Source organism: Petaurus breviceps, unplaced genomic scaffold (assembly GCF_028583685.1).
Source record: "Petaurus breviceps papuanus isolate PSGF00001 unplaced genomic scaffold, PetGlider_PUasm1.0 186, whole genome shotgun sequence".
NCBI classification, from domain to species: Eukaryota; Metazoa; Chordata; class Mammalia; order Diprotodontia; family Petauridae; genus Petaurus; species Petaurus breviceps.
Genome location: NW_027185798.1, coordinates 5198503 through 5219598, shown reverse-complemented (window position 1 = coordinate 5219598; position 21096 = coordinate 5198503). Strand labels below are relative to the sequence as shown.

General features: G+C 41.8%; 1 long non-coding RNA gene across 1 annotated transcript in view; it reads left to right on the top strand.

Annotated features, from left to right (window-relative positions):
- Nucleotides 1–21096, top strand: part of LOC138162066 (uncharacterized) — a 127236-nt gene that overhangs the window by 487 nt on the left and 105653 nt on the right. The window lies entirely within an intron of this gene.

The window sequence follows — 21096 nt, the reverse complement described above, 5'->3', positions numbered from 1 at the left end:
GCTTCCAAGTCCTGTTGCTGAGCTTGACACATTGTCTTCTGAACATCAGATTGACACCTCCCTCCTCTTTGTGGGCAGAGTCTGGGAAACCTCCAGAGTCAAAGGATTGATTTAGCTGAAATGCAGTGGAGGGTTGAGCAATTATCTAACAACTCTTTCAATAGTGTTGGCAGCCAGGGTGGAGTGAATATGGATGTACCATTCAACAGGGGTGTGGGGGGGGTATGTCTCTGTATCCCTAAACCCATTTATTCAGAGCAGAAGGAAAGAAGGAAATGGCTTTTTCTTTCAAAAGTTCATACCCTCACCATCATCTACCTGGTCACAGATTTAGAGCTAGAAGTGACTTTTGGAAAAAATGGTGAAGAAGTCAGGTAGTTAGGTGATGCTGTGGGTGGAGTACTGGGTCTAAAGTTGGGAAGGTTCATCTTTCTGGGTTCTTATCTGGCCTCAGACACTACTAGCTGTGTGACCCTGGACAAATCATTTAATCCTGTTTGCCTCAGTTTTGTCATCTGTAAAATGAACTGGAGAAAGAAATGGCAAACCACTCCAGCATCTCTGCCAAGAAAACCCAAAATGGGGTCACAAAGAGTCAGATGTGACTGAAAAAAGGACACCCTAATTGTTGCCTTTTGGCTCTCGTAGCTGGATGCCAACCGCTAGGAAGTGATGCTTTTTTATGAGTCCTCCCCCCCTCCCCCTGCCCCAGCCCCCTGCTGAGTCAGCCAGAACCCATGGTGCCTTGGAAAGGAGCATCAGAGACAGGAGACCTGAGTTCGAGGTCATGTATTTCCATTGTTATTTGCAGGACCTTGAACAAGTAATGTCTCTTTCCTGGGTCTCTGTTTCCTCATCCATAAAATGGACTAGATGACTTCTGAGGTCCTTTCTGGGACAATAATTCAGATCTCTTACTTCTAATGGATCAACAGGCATTTATTAAGCCCTGACTATGTGCCAGGCACTGTGCTAATCCCTGGAGGTACAAAGGAAAAAGATGAAATCATCTTTATTTTAAGGAGCTCACTCTCACTGTCTCCTGGTCCTCACATGAGTCCTATGACCTCTTTTAATTCTAACATTCTGCTGTTTAAAATGGTTTATTTTTCTTTGAAATACTGCATTTGGACAAGAACGGAGGGGAAAATCCAATTCTTGAATATGGTTGTGTTTATTTTGCATTTATATTTATATATATATATATATATATATATATATGTTGAATTCCCTGAGAGCATGTTAGCTCCTTAAGATAAGGACTGTTTGTCTCACTTTTGTCTCTTTAACTTTAGTGGCTGGCATACAGAAAGTGTTTAATAAATGCATGTGGATGGCTAGGTGGCTTGATCTAGGGCAGTTAGGTGGTGTATTGGACTTGGAGTCAGGAAGACTTGAGTTTGAATCCTGACTCACAGACTTACTAGCTGTGTGACCCTGGGCAAATGCCTTAAATTCTCTGGACTTTGCTTCCCAGGCTTGTTGCTAGGATCAAAGGAGATAACACAATGTAAAGTGGCTTGGAAACTTACTGGCATTAATTAAACATTATCTATTATTATCATCTAAGCTTAAATATAATCATGCCATGGACCCCCTTGGCAGTCAGTCTGGTGAAGCCTATGGACCCTGTCTTAGAATCATGTTTTTAAATATATAAAATTAAATACAGGGGCGGCCAGGTAGCGCAGCGAGTAAGAGCACTGGCTCCAGTGTCAGGATGACCTGGAGATCGAATCCCAGGCTCAGACACTTAGCACCCACCCAGAAACACCTGGCCATGTAACCTTGAGCAAGTTACTTTACCCCAATTGCTTAGGGGTGGCCAGGTGGCTCAGCGAGTAAGAGCACCGGCTCCAGTGTCGGGATGACCTGGATCAAATCCGGGCTCAGATACTCAGCACCACACCTAGAAATAACTGGCCGTGTAACCTTGAGCAAGTCACTTAACCCCGATTGCTTTAAAAAAAAAAAGATAAAATTAAATACAGATATTGCAAAGGAAACCATCTCTACAGGAATGTTGTTATTGAAATACTGAAGCATCAGGTTAAAGGAGTCCAGGTGGAGATCCCTTCTCTAGGGCATCTTTAGGAAAGATTGTGCATCATCACACAACCATTTCCAAAGGCTTCTCTACACAAGCCCTACCTGGAACCCTCATAGTGCTGTCAAGACAGATCTCTCTTGAAGGCAGCAGAGCGCTAGGCCTGTCAGATTCAGGCAGCCTGGACCACTGTTAGCACAGACCTGGGGATGGAGAAGCCTCCTGTCATCTGAGGACAAGCCCAGCTAAGGGCAGCCGGGCTCATTTCCAGGGGATGACAATTTTTGGCACCAATCATCTTGTGGAACCACTTACTAAAGTGTTGGAGGGGGTTGCTATCTGTGTCAGTGGAGGGAGTGCCAGTCCAAGTGGGATCACATCTTTGGAAGCACTGAAGCTTCCCAGGCCTGATCTGACTGCAGTCCTCATTGTTATTCCTCAGGCTGACTCACACAATGTACAGCTGTTTGGCTGAGAAAGCTTTTCTTAGCAGCTGGACCATCCTTCTCTATGCATGAAAGGACTGCAGAGCTGGGCTTTGTTGTGATGGTGACATGGGCCAGATGTTGAACGCCGACCCAGCCCTGGAGTCCACCTAGACCTGCCAAACTGAGAGTCTGGGATTGTTTGGGAGCAGAGTTACTCAGTTTCCAAGCAACCCTTGGGTCAAAGGGCCCGGCTGAATAGGACAAAGGGAGAGGGAGAGCTGCCCCCTCTTGTCCTCTATGCCAATTTTTTCCAAGATTAAGGGACCTTTACAGAGGCAAGTATCCCTCAAAGCCACCTGGGGAAGAGAATGGAGTGAGACTGACTGCTGCTGTGGAGACAATGACGGTGTCTCCAAAACCCTCCAAAGGAGGACCTCAAGAACGCAACTGGCCAGTGCCTGGGGTGCAAGACTACACTCCTGTGTCATCTGTCCACTGACAATCAATCATTCCTACAAGTATATATGAAGCACCTACTATTGTATGGGGTAAAAACAAGTACTTATGTAAAATAAATAGGTGATGGTGGGGGGAGCATGAGGAGCTCGGGAAGGGCTATCTCTAAAATGTTCATCTCCTGTGTTCATTATTTGATTGACATTGTGTATCTCCATAGCTGTCTGGGCCTTGGTTTGCTTTTCAGTCATATGAGGGAGGATGGTGTAATCTCTAAGGCCCTCTTATCTAGAAGCCCCAGGATCCTAGGCTATAGCATCTTACTGTGGTCTCATTCCTCTTTTGGGATTGGCAAGGTAAGAGTGATGAGGTAAGGGCTGCAGAACCATGTCAGAACAGGCCATAGCTTTGCCATCTACTCCTTCATCCTTGTCATTTTACAAATGAGGAAACTCTGTGACCACACAAGGTAAGGGACTTGACCTAGGTCACACAGTGAGTTAGGGATGGAGCCAGGAGTAAAACACTCCTGAAAGAGGGAGACCCTGAAAGTTCTAGGTCCAGGTCCATGGCTCCTGCCTCTCAGTCTCATGTTACCTGTCCTTCTTCCCATATTATTTTGTCTTGACAAACCCTGTAGAATTCTTGATCCCTGCCTGCTTGCCTGGCACTTTGAGCACCTGCCCTGTCCTTATTCCTTGGTTTCTGTTGATTCTGTGGTTAATAATAATGGTATCAATCATTGCTAAGATTTATACAGTTTTTAAAGTTTTAAAGCACTTTACATGTTACCTTATTTGATCTTCAAAGCTACCCTGAGAGGTAGGTACCATTATGATCCCCATTTATGGATGAGGAAACTGAGGCCCAGAGAGTTTAAATGATTGCCCAGAATCACAGAGTATCCAAGGCAGGTTTTGACTGTATCTTCCTGACTCCAAGAGCAGTGTTCTATGAGCTATCTATTCTACTACCTAGCTGTCTATGTTGATGCTTTTTGGAAATCTCCAGTTTGGGCCATCAAAGATGTTTATAAAGATCCAAAGCTTTTAGAAACCCAGATCATGCACTGATGTGGCTGTATTCATGTATCGACATCCTGGATAAACGCAGATTTAGAGATCCTAGCATACGATACTGCTATTTCACATTTTAGGAGTGAGTCACACCTGAAAGGCATTCATCAGACTTATAAAGAGAAGAATAAATGTCATTAAAATGATATAAGGGTATCATTAGAACCTTGATGAGTGAACTGAAGTGAGAAGGATGAAGGGAGCACAAGTTTGGGAGCCCCAAAGGAGTAGGGCCCTAAACATGTTGAGCTTCAGACTGGGAAGCAAAAAGGCTTTGAAGTCAGAGAACGTGGGTTCCAATCCTGCTTATGATGGTCAAAAATTTTGATGACTTTGGGCCAGTCACTTAACCCTTTGGGCCTCAGTTTCCTCATCTGTAAAATGAGAGACTTGGACTAGATGGTCTCTAAGGCCACCTCCAAAATCGAGATATAGGAGTTCGAATAGCCATTGTGGTGCCCGCCCCACCATTGGCTCCTCGGGTGACCTCCTCATCCTGTAAATTCCTCCATCTCTGTGAGTGCAGGAACAATGCCCATTCTGCCAACTTCGAAGCAAATAAGATAATGTATGACAAAGCATTCTGACCAAGTACAGCATGAGCATATTATACAAATGCATGGTGCTATGCTTCCATTTCCAACCTTGTGAAAACATTGTGAGGATTAAATGAGGAAATATTTGTGAAACACTCTGCCCACCTTAAAGTGCTAGATACAAATGCTAGCTATCATCATCATCATCATCATCATCATCATCATCGTCATCATCATCATCACCATCATCATAATCACTGTGGTCCTTGCCAAGGGAGTCATGACAAAAGATACCATTTACAAGGGCGACTAGATGGTGAAGTAGACAGAATGCAGGGCTTATAGTCAGGAAGACCTGAGTTCAAATCTGGCCTCAGACACTTACTAGCTGTGTGGCCCTGGGCAAGTCACTTCACCCTGTTTGCCTCAGTTTCCTCATCTGTCAAATGAGCTGAAGAAGGAAATGGCAAACCCCTCCAGTATCTTTGCCAAGAAAACCCCAAACTGCGTCAGGAAGAGTCAGACACAACTGGGAAATGACTGAACAAGTGATTTAAGGCTTACAAAACACTTTCACTGTATAGCCTCATTTTATACTCATACCACCCCCTGGGGGTAATAATAATATTATTATTCCCATTTTACAGATGAGGACACTGAGGTTGAGAGCCTCTAGGGAGCTGGCCCAGGGTTAGTTAATAACTTTCTAAGGAAGGATTCAAACTCAGATCTTCCTCCAGACCCAAGGCCAGCACTCTATCCTGGGTGTTCTCTTTTTCTTACATTGATTTTTTTCCTTATGATTATTAAATTCACAACAACAAAACATATTTTTACAAGGGAAATAAATGTACATTAGTGAGGATTAGAAATCTTTCAAGAAGCAGTGTCTTGGAATTAGTAATTATCTATGACAGGGACTATAAAGTCCATAGAAGAATCTGGGCAAATCAATGGAATTCTTAGACAAGAGTGGGCTTAGAAGGATGAGGAGCTCAGGGGGATGGGAGTGGGGAGAGGCTGGGACCCAGAAACATCAGGCAGCCTTGGGTGTGGTCTAACCTGGGACACATCATGGTCAGACCAGAGATCAGGAGCTGGAAATAACCTCAGAGGTAATCCAGTCCAACCCACCCATTTTACACATGAGGACACTGAGGCTGAGAAAGGACAAGCAGTTTGCCCAAGGTCATGTAGTTAATAAATGGCAGAGCCAGGATTTGAACCCACATCATAGAATAATCAATTTACAGCTAGATTGGACCTCATAGTCTAGTACAAGTTCATCATTTTATAGGCTCTTATAGGATCATAGGCTCATAGTTCTAGAACCAGAAGAGACCTCTGCCATTATCTAGACCAGGATTTGTTCTGTGAAGTGTGGATTCAGTCAAAGGACCACATTTGAGGATCTACGGGATCACATGTGTCCTTGAGGTTGCAGGTTTTCCACCCCTAATCTAGACCAACCCCCTCATTTAACAAAGGGAGCTGCAATGTTAATGGGATATAAGATCTTCCCACCCATAAACAGGCCGGGAAGCCACCTTAGGTGAGGTTTGCTTGTAGGAAGGCTTTCACACCTTTTATTAATTTCTAATTAGGCACTGAGTCATGAGGTCCAGCTCTAAAAAGGGTGTATATGCTCTGAGGTTAGTATTTTGCTTTGGGGTTCACTCATCGGAAGAGTATTCTTGACATTTGACCAGATGACACTGTCTAGCCTTTAAGGAACCCCCCAGCTTTGAAAAAAACAGATGCTGGTGCTTCTCTCTCTGGTAACTATGTATATATTGCCTTGGTCACACAATTGGATCTGTGTGTTGGTCTGTGCTAATTTCTCAGACAGTTAGAAGCCCTGTCTGTTGGTCTTTATTTCTCTACTTGTATTGAAATTCAGGCTGCTGATTTTTCCCCAGAATTAATGAATGCAATTTAAAAAGATTTTTGATTTCTTGAACAGCAATCTTTCCTAGTAAAGCAGATCTAAGAACCTGTGCTAGCAGCCATCCTGGGTATGCCAGTGTGGTTGCCACCACAGAAGCCCAGAGAGGTTAAGTGACATAATGACATCGGATCATTGATCAAGTGCTGGAAGTTACCTCAGAGTCCTAGTATAGCTCCCTCATTTTGCAGAAAAGGAAACTGAGACCCAGAGGTGAAGCAACTCACCAGACCAATCTCCCTCTCCTCCTCATTCCCACCAATGAATGCCAATTAGCATCTCAGTATAGTTGCCACAATGAAAGCATTTCTATTTCTCCTACCTCTCACTCTCATTGGTTCCTGGGACAAAAAGGGCCATTTGTGAGGCCTATGAAACACTGTCTTTATCACCACTTTGTGGCTTTGACCATGTCATGTGAGATAGTTTTAACCTCTCCAGTTTCCTCCTGGAATCAGGGAGGGCAGTGTAATAATGAGAGGGCAACCAGAGATTCCCTCCAAGTCAAGGACATGCATTGTTTGGGGGCAGTTCGGCTGCCTAGCTGGCTTGCCTGTGATTGTGAGTAGGGCCTCCCAGCCCTCTTGGGCTCCCTGGATCTGTTTCTCTTGAATTGTCTTCAAGGGCTTTTCCCAGAACTGGAATGCCTTTTCGGCAAGAGCTGTTTGAAGCTGTTAAGTTACCCTTCAGGTCCAATTTCAAAGTTCCCGTAATCAGCCTCCACCTCCTGATGCCCTGAGAAAGGGAATTGGAGCAAGGTTATCTTCTTGGATAGACACATGAAACTCAGCTGGATTTTCAAAAACTTCTGTAGTGTCTCTCTTCTCACCCTCTCAAACCACAGAGTGGGTGTGCAGCCAGTGGCTGATGGCTGGGCTTCTGGAATCAGTGTTTTCCTTTCTGCTGCATTAATCCCCATTTCCAGGATTTCAGCATGAGCATTCTGTGGGTCCAGTTGGAAATTCATTGTGTAGTCCCTTGTTTTAAAGCACCCGCATTCTATTTTCCTTCACTGTGTTTGGGGGATGAGCTTTGGGTCATTGTGTGGCTGAAAGCCTCAGGATTTCAGAGTTCTGTACCTAGGCCATTAATTTCTCTTTCTCTCTGTTGAAGTCTTTACTTCTCTGTTTCTGTATACCTTTCTTTCTTCCTCTGATTCTATCCATATATACATTTGGAATATACTCATGCCCAAGTGTATGTATGTATATATATTATATATCATATATTATATCATATATAATCCTTGTATGCATAAATGCATGTATGTATATATGCATATGTGAATGTATATATTGTATATTTTTATATGTGCATGTGTGTATACACATATGTGTCTATATATGTGTATATGTAGGTATAGATATGCATATACATATATGATCTATCCTCTCACAAATATATTTATGAATGTGTTTATCTTTCTTCCCATTACAATTTTTCTGGACTCCCAATAACCAGTAGCATTTATAGAGAAATTTAAGGTTTACAAAGAAATTATATGTTACTTCATTTGATCTTCACAAGAAGCCTATGAGATAGGTATCTTAATTATCATCATCCTTATTCTATAGATGAGGAAACTGAGGATCAGAAAAGGTAAATGACTTACCCAGGGTCACACAACTACTAAGTGTCTGAGGTGGGATTTGAATTCATGTTTGCCACATACCAAGTTCAGCCCTCTATCCACTGGACCACTTTACTGCTGAATACATATATTTATACATAATATACATAATATACAAACATATATGTATATAAGAAAAAAATGTACATAAAGTTTTAAAATATTTTATGTTTATATGTAAATATTGAATGTTTTAAAATAAATGAGTCCAATATGGAAACATTTCTTACATGCTAGCACATGTATAAACTATATTAAACTGCCTATCATTTTCATAACAGGGGAGGGGAGGAAGGGAGAAAAATTTGGAACTCAAAATCTTGTAAAAATGAGTTCTAAAAATTTTCTTGATGTAACTAGGGAAAAATAAAATATTATTAAAATTCTTAAAAATAAAAATCTTTTTTAAAAAATAAAATAAATGAGTCCATGTATATGCACCCATTTGCATATATTATATATATAAATGTCTCTCTGTATCTCCATTTTTTCCTCTATCTCTGCTTCTCTCTCACCCTTCCTGTCTTTCTCCTTCTTTCCCTCCCATCCTTTCTCCTTTGGGATGTCTTAAAAAGAATATTGGTGTTGGGGTCAGAAGACTCCTAATAGGTTTCTGTTCTGGCCCCGATACTGTTATTATCTGGGGGACCCAGGCACGTGGTAAGTTCTCCAACCTCATCTCCTTTCCCCAATGGAGATCATCCTACTTGTGCTGTCTTACTCATATGGCAGCGGTAAGGAAAGTGCTATGTAAAAAATTGTCCAAATGGGGCTTACTGTGATGATAACCCTGAAAGTCATATGGAAATGTGAGCCATTAGTACCTCCCTCCTTCAGATGGCTCCTATGGGGCCTTGAGAACACTTAGTTCTGAAGGTGATGGGCTATCTTTTGAGGACCCCATCATGCCAAGCTATGAATGGGTTCCTGACAGGATGTGTGTTAGTATTTGTTATGAATGTGAGAGCCAGAGACTTCCTTTTTTCCCTTCAATTTGTTTGTTTATTTTTAGTTTTCAACATTCATTCCCACAAGAATTTGAATTAAGGGGGCAGAGTAGAAACAGGACTTCCATGGGGCTCTGGCTTCCACCTCCCCCAATTCACGTAAAAGATGACTCTGAACAAACTTTGGAGCTACAGAACCCACAAAATGACACAGAGAAGCTAACCTCCTGCTGAGGACAACCCAGCAGGCTGGCAGGAATTGGCCAGCACAGCACTCTGGGAACCAAGTCCAGCCCCACACCGAGGTTTTAGCCCCAGGGCAGGCCTAAACAGCTGCTGGCTGGAGGGACTCCAGATCACCAGCAGCTGTGGCCATTTCCAGAATTATCAACACATTGATGCTAAGGACAAAGTGAGAGGTCAGTGCAGTGTGGACTTTGGGATTCAGTAGTTGGGAGTGCTTTGGCTTTTGCCCCTGGGGCTAGAAGCCTCTGAGGAGCTGTGGCCTTGCAGCCACACCCACGTGGTAGCTTCAGCTCCTGGCCTGCACACTGTAGAGGGACCAAGTGACCAGTCTGAGGGGTAATCGCTCTTGCTTTAACCTACTTGGATATGGATAGTGGTCTAGGGTAGAGGTCCTGGGGTATGTGACCAGCTTGCCAGAATGTGCGATGGCTTCAAAGAGGGCACATAACTAATACCTTCAGCATCTGAGAAAACCCCAGTATTTGGTATGAAGCTCCCCTGTCTGGTAGCAGAGTCCTACTGTGTCAAAAAGCCCAAAAGTCAAGTAATTGAGTGGCAAAATTAGAAGGCAAAGGAAGCAAAGTAAACAGAGTATGCCAACTCCACACTCCTATTTTGGGGACAAATAGGATCAAAGCATGGAACAGGAGGAAGACAATGAAGTCAAAACTCCTGCACCAAAAGCTTCCAAGAAAAATACAAGCTGGTTATAGGCCATAGAGGACCTTAAGAAGCAAATAAGAGAAGTGAAGGGAAAATTGGGAAGAGAAATGGGAAAGATGCACAAAAATTACAAAATGAGAGTCAACAACCTGACTGAGGAAAATAACACCATAAAAAACAGACCAAGTAAAATGGCAAAAGAGGCTCAAAAAGGCAATGAGGAGAAGAATGCCTTAAGAAGCCGAATTTGCCAGATGGAAAAAGAATCTCAAAAGCTCAATGAGGAGAATCATTCCTTCAGAATTAGATTGGAGCAAATGGAAGCTAGTGACCTTATGAGAAATCAAGATGCTGTTAAGCAGATCCAAACAAATGAAAGAATAGAAGGCAATATGAAATATTTCATTGGAAAAACCACTGACCTGGAAAATAGATCCAGGAGAGATAATTAAAAAATTATTGGACTACTTGAAAGCCATGATCAAAAAAAGAACCTAGAAATCATCCTCCAAGAAATTCTCAAGGAAAACTGCCCTGATGTTTTAGAACTAGAGGGCAAAATAGAGGTTGAAAGAATCCACTGATCACCTCCTGAAAAAGATCCCAAAAAGAAAACTCCTAGGAATATTATAGACAGGTCCAAAAATTCCCAGATCAAGGAGAGAATATTACAAGCAGCCAGAAAGAAACAATTTGAATATTGTGGAAACACAATCAGGATAACCCAGGATCTGGCAGCTTCTACACTGAGGGATCGAAGGGCTTGGAATATGATATTCTGGAGGTCAAAGGATCTGGGATTAAAACCAAGAATCACCTATCCAGCAAAACTGAGTATCATGTGTCGGGGAAAATATAGTCATTCAGTGGAATAGAGGACTTTCAAGTTTCGTGATGAAAAAACCAGAGTTGAATAGAAAATTTGACATTCAGATACAAGAAGCAAGAGAAGCTTGAGAATGTAAACAAGGAAAAGAAATCATAAGGAACTTATCAAAGTTGAACTATTTACATTCCTACATGGAAAAACGATAATTGTAACTGATGAAACTTTTCTCAGTATGAAAATAGTTGAAGGGAATGGAAAGACATATATATATATATATATATATATATATATGTATATGGGCATTTGAATATATATGTGAATATATATGTGTGTATATATATTTAGAGGTATACATAGATAGAGGGCACAGGACCAATTTAATAGGAAGGGATGACATTTAAAAGGTGAATTTAAGAGGTGAAAGAGGAATATAGTGAGAGGAGATGGGGAGAGACAGAATGAGGTAAACTATCTCATATGGAAGAGGCAAGGGAAAATGGTTACAATGGAGGGGAAGCACAGGAAGGCAAAAAGGCAAAACTTTATTCTCATTGAATTTGCTCAGGGAGGGAATGACATACACACTAAATATGGTATCTCACTCTACAGGGGAGAAGGTGATGAGAAGGGGAATGATGGAAGGGAGGGCAGGCTGGGGAGGGAGAGAAGTTGGAAGCACCCACTTTTGAAAAGGGAAAGGATTAAAGTAGAGAACAGAACAAGCGGGAGGTGGGATAGGAGGGGGGGGAAACATAGTCTTTCACAATGTATCTACTATGATAATGTTTAGCATAGCTGTACATGTACAACCTATACTGATGTGCTTATCTTCTCAGTAAGGGTAGGTGACAAGGGAGCAAGGGAATGAATCTGGAATTCAAAGTTTTAAAATCAAATTTTTAAAAATATATAAATACAATTATTAATACTATTTTACATGCAATTGTGAAATAAGATATACAGGCATTGGGGCATAGAGATCTACCATGCCCTGCTGGAAAATCAAAGGGGATATGGAAGAAGATATGGGAGAGAGCATAATGGAGGAAGGGATATCCTGTGGGACCAATATTTTGGGGTGGTGGGTAGGGGAAAAATGGGGAAAATATTTTTAACTCAAAATCTGGCGGAAATAAATGATGTAAACCAGAAGTTAATAAAGCATTTGAAAAATTTTAAAAAAAGCATTTGAGTTACAAATTTTCTCCCCATCTTTCCCCTACAATCCCACCACAAGATAGCAAGCCTACTGAATACCCCATTCTCCAATCTACTCTCTTTTATATCGTCCCCCATACCCCTCCCCAACTTTCTAGTAAGACAAGATGGATTTCCATACCCCAGTGCTTGTATATCTTATTTCCCAGTTGCATGTAAAAAAAAATTTTTTAAGCAATTGAGGTTAAGTAACTTGCTCAAGGTTACACGGCCAGTTATTTCTGGGTGTGGTGCTAAGTATCTGAGCCTGGATTTGATCCCCAGGTCATCTCGACACTAGAGCTGGTGCTCTTACTCGCTGAGCCACCTGGCCACCCCTAAGCAATTGGGGTTGAGTAACTTGCTCCAGGTTACACGGCCAGGTGTTTCTGGGTGGGTGCTAAGTGTCTGATCCCGGATTCGATCCCCAGGTCATCCCCACACTGGAGCCGGTGCTCTTACTCACTGTGCTACCTGGCCGCCCCTAAAAAAATTTTTTTAAACATTTGTTTTTAAAACTTTGATTTCTAGATTCTTTCCCTTCTTCCCTCCTCACCCACCCCCACTGGGAAGATAAACAATTCAATATAGGTTGTACATGTATAGTTACCAAAATGTTTCCATAGTAGTTATATTGTGAAAAACTATCTATATTTCCCTTCATCCTATCCCACCCCCCACTTACTCTATTTTCTACTTTGACCCTGTCCCTTTTCAAAAGTTTTTGCTTCTAACTACCCTCTCCCCCAATCTGCCCTCCCATCTATCATCCCTCTTCTTATCCCCTTCCCCCTTATTTTCCTGAAGTCTAAGATACCTAATTTTGTGTGTATGTTATTCCCTCCTTAAGTCAAATTCAATGAAAGTAAAGTTGACTCATTTCCTTTCACCTTCCTGCTCTTCCCCTCCATTGTTACAGTTTTCTCTTGTCTCTTTTATATGCGATAATTTACCCTATTCTATCTCCCTCTTTCTCCTTCTCCCAATATATTCCTTTCTCTCCTCTTAGTTTTACTTTTTAGATATCATCCCTTCATATTCAACTCATCCTATACCCTCTATTTTTGTATACATGTACACACACATACACACACTCACATATATTTATACTTGTATACACCCTCCTATACATACATATAAATGTATGTATACATATCTATATCTATACATACATATATATTGCCTTCAACTATCCTAATACTGAGAAAGTCTCATGAGTTACAATTATCATTTTTCCACGTAGAAATATAAATAGTTCAACTTAGATAAGTTCCTTATGATTTCTTTTTCCTGTTGACCTTCTCATTCTTCTCTTGCTTCTTGTATTTGAAAGTCAAATTTTCTGTTCAGCTCTGGTTTTTTTTATCAAGAATGCTTGAAAGTCCTCTATCTCATTGAATTACCATATTTTCCCCTGAAGCATTATACTCAGTTTTGCTGGGTAGGTGATTCCTGGTTTTCATCCTAGCTCCTTTGACCTCCAGAATATTATATTCCAAGCCCTTTGATCCCTTAATGTAGAAGCTGCTAGGTCTTGTGTTGTCCTGATTGCATTTCCACAATACTCAAATTGTTTCTTCCTGACTGCTTGTAATATTTTCTCCTTGACCTGGGAATTCTGAAATTTGGCTATAATATTCCTAGGAGTTTTCTATTTGGGATCTTTTTCAAGAGGCCATCAGTGAATTCTTCTAATTTCTGTTTTGCCTTCTGGTTCTATAATATCAGGGCAATTTTCCTGGAGAATTACTTGAAGGGTGATTTCTAGGCTCTTTTTTTTAAATCATGGCTTTCAGGTAGTCCAATAAGTATTAAATTATTTCTTCTGGATCTATTTTCAAAGTCAGTGGTTTTTCCAATGAGATATTTCACATTGCCTCGTATTTTTTCATTTGTGTATCTGTTTTATAGCATCTTGATTTCTCATGAAGTCTACCTCCATTTGCTCCAATCTAATTTTGAAGGAATTATTCTCTTCAGTGAGTTTTTGAAATTCCTTTTCCATGTGGCCATTTCAGCTTTTGAAGGCATTCTTCTCCTTGTTGGCTTTTTGGGCCTCTTTTGCCATTTGAGTTAGTCTAATTTTTTGGCGTGTCATTTTCTTCAGTCAGGCTGTTGAGTCACTTTTCATAATTTTCTCGCATCATTCTCATTTCTCTTCCCAATTTTTCCTCTACTTCTCTCACTTGATTTTCAAACTCCTTCTTGACCTCCTCCATGGACTGGGACCAGTTCATATTTTTCTTGGAAGCTTTTGATGCAGGAGTTTTGACTTTGTTGTCTTCTCCTGGTTCCATGTTTTGATCCTCTTTGTCCCCAAAAAAGAACTCTATAGTCTGTTTTTTCTTTCTCTGCTTGCTCATATTGCCAGCCAATTACTTGACTTTTGAGTTCTTTGCCATTGTAGAACTCTTCTTCCAGAGTGGAGAGAGCTATGTCCCAAATTTCTGGGGTTTTTACAAATGTTGTCAGAGCTGTTGTCAGAGCTATGAGGAGGGCATCCTCTCTGCAGCCAGCACAAGCTCTGGCACAGAGGCATTTCTCATCCCAGGACCACTGGCCAAGAAAGTGACCCAGATCCAAGCAGGTCAAAGCAAGAGTGATTACCTTCTGAATGGTCACTTGGTTACCCTCTGTTCTTCAGGCCAGGAGCTCCAGAGGCAGCCAAGCAGCAACACCACACCTCTCATCCCAGGGGCAGGGGCTGGACCACACTCTACTCTAACCCTGGATCAACTGGGTTCCCCACTGACCTTTTACTTTTTCTTTGGCATTTATGGGTTGAGAAATGTGGAAACTGCCACAGCTGCTGGTGATTCACTATCCTGAAGTCTGCCCTGTCCTGTCTGTGCTGCTGGTCTGGGCTGTGATTCTGGGCTGGCACTGCTCATGCTGGACTGTGCTTGGCTCCCAACCCTGTGCAACAGACCCTTCCTGTCAGCCTGCTGGGCTGCCTTCAGCAGGAGATTTGTTTCTCTCTGTCACTTGGTGGGTTCTGTAACTCTAAAATTTGTTTAGAGTCATTTTTTTTTACAGGTATCGGAGGTGGTTGAAGCAGGAGTTCCAGCCAGTTCCTGCTTTTTATTCTGCCATCTTGGCTCTGCTCCCCCCACCCCCATCCCTGAGACTTTTTTTTTTAAAGCAGTCGGGGTTAACTTGCTCAAGGTTACACGGCCAGTTATTTCTGGGTGTGGTGCTAAGTATCTGAGCCCAGATTTGATCCCCAGGTCATCCTGACACTGGAGCCGGTGCTCTTACTCGCTGAGCCACCTGGCCGCCCCTAGCCCCAAGACTTCTTACAGAGCAAAAGAGGTCAGACAGGAAGGAGGAGAGATCTATGGGGATTCTGGTGCACCCGCTATTTTGCTGGCAGAGGGCTTAAATCTTTTCCTTTGCCTGAGCTGTATCTGGGCCACCTCATATAACACCTGATGGGCAGCAAAAGCAAGAATCAGCTTTAAATGGCAGGATATTATAGATATTTACCAATGTAAACTGGATTCCTTTGGTCACAGGATTAGAGGGTCATAGTTCCAGAGGTGGAAGGGGCCGTGGAAACCCTCTAAATTCAGGCCTTCATCTCTTACTTCTCACGTGGACTACTGAAATGTTCTCCTTCTTAATCTCCCTGCCTCAAGACCCTTTCCATGCCAAGTCATCTTTAATGTCCTTTCTTATGTCCATTTATTCCCTCACTCATTCAATCCCATTGGCTCCATACTGCCTTTAGGTTGATACATAGACTGCTCTGCTCAGTGGTGCATGTTTACTAAAGTTGTGATTCCTTTGGTAGAGGGGTCTCCTTTTACCAAAGCAGGTCTATCCTTTCTCTACAGCTCATGGCTATCAGAACTGCTAGGGGCACTGATGAAAAGTTAAGTGACCTGGCCAGGATAACGTAGCTAGTATGTGTGAGGTAGCCATGAACATGAACTCAGTTCTTCCCAATTCAGAGGCTACCTCCCTCCATTCCTCCATGGTCCTATTCCCCTCATCACAGTTATCAACCCTATAGATTTCATCTCTGAAACTTCTCTAATCTCTTCCTTTTTATATTTACTACAAGACCCTAGTAGGGAAGGGAGAGAACATGCATTTATTATGCACCTACTGTATGCCAGGTACCATGCTAAGAGCTTTACAAATATGATCTCATTGGTAGTAATGGTAATTACTAATAATTAATGGTAATTACATAATGGTAATACTGCCATTATGACCTTCCTCATAGGCTATTGTAGTAGCTTCCTAGCAATGATTCCTTCCTGTCCATTTTCTCTGTCCTTCACACCTCTGATGAAACATTTATTTTTATTGTTAAGGCCTTTTTGGTCATGTCTGACTCTTCATAACCCCAGTTGGGGTTTTCTTGGCAAAGATACTAAAGAGTTTATCATTTCCTTCTCTAGCTCATTTCACAGATAAGAAAACTGAGGCAAATAAGGTTAAGTGACTTGCCCAGAGTCCCACAGCTAGTAAGTCTGAGGCCAGATTTGATCTCATGAAGATGATGCTACCTAGCTGCCCCAACATATTTATAGGATCATGGATTTAGAGTTAAAGGAGACCTTAGAGGCCACCAAGTCCAATTCCTTAATTTTATAAATAAGGAAACAGAGGCACATAGATATTAAGTGACTTGTTCAGGGTCACACAACTAGCACATGCCTGAAATAGAATTTGAACTTGCATTCTCCTGACTCCTATTCCTACATACATCTTTTCTAGTATACAATGGTGCTCCCTGGTTCCCTATGGTATATGGAGTGAAATTCAAACTCTGCTTGCCATTCAATGCTTTCATATCATTGTCTGATATTGTTATTCCTATCCCCAACTCAACCCATTCCATGCATCCTATAGCACAGCCAAACCTGATGAGTCTTGGCCCTTCCACACATGATTTCTGTGTCTGGGACCCTTGTGAAAGCTGTCTTCCATGTCTGGAATGTCCTCCCTCCCTTTCTCTCCTCAATGAAATCCTATCTATGCTTTGAAGGTCACCTCAAGTGCAACTTCCTCCAGAAATCTCTTTTGTGAATGATCTTTATCAGACATTGCATTAGACTTTCATTCTGTAAATCAAATATGCCTACCATGTAATATCGTATTATGTGATATCGCTACTTGTGGTGGTGTCTGTTCTTCAAGCAGATTATAAACTACATGAGGACAGGGAGTGAGCTTTATCTATGCTTTGTATCTGTCATAATGACCATCACAATTCTCTCCATGCCTTGTGTTTAATAAGTAGTGGTTGTATTTGTGCTGAAATAACATACTGATCATCCTTTAAGAGATTTTCCAAATTAACCTTCGCTTGGAAGCCTCCGTTAGGTTCTATGGATACCCTTTGAACATCTACTATAATAGGAGTAACCTACCGATTCCTACACCATATGTGAGCATTCCCCTGATCCCATGCCAAGAAGCAATGGTTTCATGAATATTAATCCTGAATTTGAACATAAATTCTTTAAAGTCAAAAACCGTGCTTGCAAGACCGAGATAAGCATCTAAGACCATAGTTGCAGACCAGGAGCTAATCGCTTTGGTAGAAAATGTCCCTCACTGGAATCTTCACAGCAGTGAAATCACAGATCCAGCACAAAAAAAGGAGGATTGGGGGAGAGAGGGTCACACTAGCTACTTATCTGTGTTTCTCACAACACTTAAGCCCATAGTGGTCTCTTAGTAGATCAATAAATACTTGTTGAATTGAATTGAAATGTGCAACAATTGTGATTTTTCTCATAAAGGGAACTGCTGAAGCTTCTCATTAAAGGCAATTGGATTCATCGGAGGCCAACGACAGAGCATGAGATTTGGGGTCAGGAGAACTAGATTTGGATCTCTGTTACTTATCATCCACATGACCTGGATCCAGAGACTTCTCAGCTCTGAACCTCAGTCTTCTCATTTATAAAATGATAATTTCAGATTCAATCACTTTTAAAAGTTCTTTTAGGCTTAATCAATTAATTTCATTAGCTTGTTTAGCACCTTCTCTGGCCCAGGGTAGGGACTTGCAATGTTAACTCAACAATGCTGATCCTGGTTCATCACTGGTTGTCTTGACTTTTGTCCTGCTACTGAACTCTGATGACTCTGAAGGAGAGTGTGAGACTGATGACCTTGTGCAACTCTGCCTCACTTAAATCCAATTAACATGGAAATCAATACGTCAACTTCAGTATGTCCTTGGTCCTCTTCAAGAACAAAGTATGAACAAGGACAGCAATGCTAAGCCTACCCCAGGGACTTACCTGTTATATGAAGCCAGATGTACCATAATAAGGACCAAGTGACTTACAGTTAGGACAATGAGGTCTTGGTGTAGGGAGAAGTGTATTCAGTTCAATCAGAGGATCTAGGTTTTAAACCAAGCTCTACTATTTACTACTTATGTGATCTAAGACAAATCACTTACCCTCCTTGGGTCTTCCCCCAACTGTAATATAAACTGGGGTAAGGGAGAAGTGTATTGTACTAGATGGCACCTGAGGTTCCTTCCAATGGTCTAGACTCATGAGCCTACCATCTAGGTTATAAACAACTTGAGGGTAGGAAGTACTGCCTTAATTTTATATATTTTAGTCTCAAGACTTAGTATATTGCTAGGACCACAGCTTAATGTATTTTTTCATTCATTCATTCAAACATCTGTAAAAATAAAAGGGTTGGACTAGATGGCCCTTTAGTTTCCTATGATCACTTTCACTCCTAATATTCTGTGAAGTAAATAAAGATTTATTAAATACTATGTGCCAGACACTGTGCTAAATGCTGGGGATGCAAAGGAAGGAACAAGACAGCCCCTGCTCTCAAGGAACTCTCAGCCTGATGGGGAAGGCAGTGTGGACAGGATGCATTGGAAATAATCAATAAAAGAAATACTGGAATTCAGATGAAAGTAAATAACCATCCAGAGAATCTGTGCAATGCAGTCAATCTGCAAAAGTACTTTGGGTCCAAAATCCCTGGTCCCTTGGTCGCCTTGCTCATGGAGCCAAAGCCCTTTCTGCTCTCTGACTTCCCAAGCTGGATGTGGTGACAGCTCCATCCCTTTGTCACAAGGCCATTTCCCTCCAAACCCTCAGATGCTGGGTGAAAGTTCAAGACATTAATGCCAGCCATCTGCCCTTGTGTTGGTACCATAAGACTCTGATTTCTGGAGGGCACATAAATCATTCTGAAACAGCCTTCCCTACTGGTCCCCATACAAAGGACTTCCGGGGGACTGGTTGCATGAAATAAGGATTTCAGTCCTAAATGCTCTCATATTTTAAAATCTTTTAAGTAACTTTCCCAGGTGGAAAGCTGCCCCAATTTATCATTTGCATCATTCTTTTGAATTCTGCTTGCAGCCCTTTTGGCACCATTATAAATAGCAAAGCCATCAAAACAGATATCAAATTGGTTGATTTACTCCATAGTCTAGACTCTTGCAACTATCTCTGTATAAATCACATTGTAAGTTGTTTTTCAAATGAAAAATCCTACAGAAACTATCAGGAGTTTGCTTGTTAAAGTATTATAAATCTTAGCCTATCATGATCTGAGCCTGATCTGCATATCATAAGGAGAACATTAAACATGTGAGACTTTAAAAAAATTTCTCATTTTCATAGATTGAGAATTGGATGAGACTTCAAAGACCATTTAGTCTTAGGATCGTAGGTTTGGAGCTGGGAGGAACCTCAGAGGCCACGGGGTCTGATCCCTTCATTTTACATCTCACAGGATCATAGATTTGGAACAACCAGCTTGTCCAACCCCCTCATTTTACAGATGAGGAAATTGAAGACAGACATTCTAGAACTTGCTATAGGCATCCAAGTGGGAAGGAACAGTCTGGGACTGGACTCTGACTTGTCTACCTTTGAACACATAGCTCTTTTCCAAGACACAACACTGATGATGGGGGGAGTAGGCTGAGGGACCATGATTTTAAATATGGAAACATAACTCTCAGAATGATTTTTTCCATACTGGCGCCACTTCTCTCATAAGGACAAAACCTGTCTGCAATTCATTTTCTTCAGGTCCCTTTTCAGGGCTCCTCTTCCTCATGCTTCTCAGTGACAAATGACGGTATGACAGGGGAAGACAGGCCAATGAGAGCTCAGTCTTGGGCACATATGCAGAGAGCTCTTTATCTTTTAGCGCTGACCAAGACAAGGGCTACTGTAAGAGCAGGGGGCAGAGAAGAGATGGGGAGGAGGGGCGTCAGTGGTCTTCTCTCCTCACCTGGGGCCAATATGAAGTGTGAGTATATGATGAGATGGTTTTCCCATCCTGTTCTGTTCCATTTTTTTTCCCTACACTTAGTGAGTAAGTATTAGAAATGGAAAGGGCTATGATCTTTTGAGCTTCATGAATTCTGAATAGCTGCCAATGGTCCAGGGACTAGAACTCATACCAGAATTGTCCAGCAGCTTATCCTGGTTAACCATATAATTGTGAAGAGCAACCTTTGGGATTCAGTCTAGGGGTGAATCAACTTGGGAACCAATACACCACATCCTGCAAGAAAAAGCATGAAACAATAACACTACCCGCCTCATCTCCTCCTCATGAGACTAAAACAGGCATTCTCCTAAATGGGAACTCTTGTTAGTCACAGATTTCCAAACAACAGCGGGTCCAACTCCCCTATTTATGGATGAGGAGACTGAGGCACAGAGATGCCTTGAGATTATTTGCCCAGGGTCATATATGGGGGATCCAAGAGATGCCATGGCACCACTTTATTCAGAAATTTGGTCTGATTTTCTACTGGCTTTGAGAGGGAGGATCATATTTCTCTGTGCCAAGACAGCTAATTCATGTAAAGCTTCAATTTGCAACCTTGACCTCATGATTCCTCTTTTCTAATTCATTGAAATGAGCCACTTTCCCTTACCTAGTTGCATATTAGAAAATAAAAAAAGAAAGCTACCAAATTCTCAAATCTCTGTACAACACTTGTGTTTCCTGTTCAGTCCCAGTTCCCTGGTTACCAAGGTCAGTTTCCCTAAACTATAGACTTGTCTGCCCCACCCCCTTCATTGCTCTCTCTCTCTCTCTCTCTCTCTCTCTCTCTCTCTCCCTCTC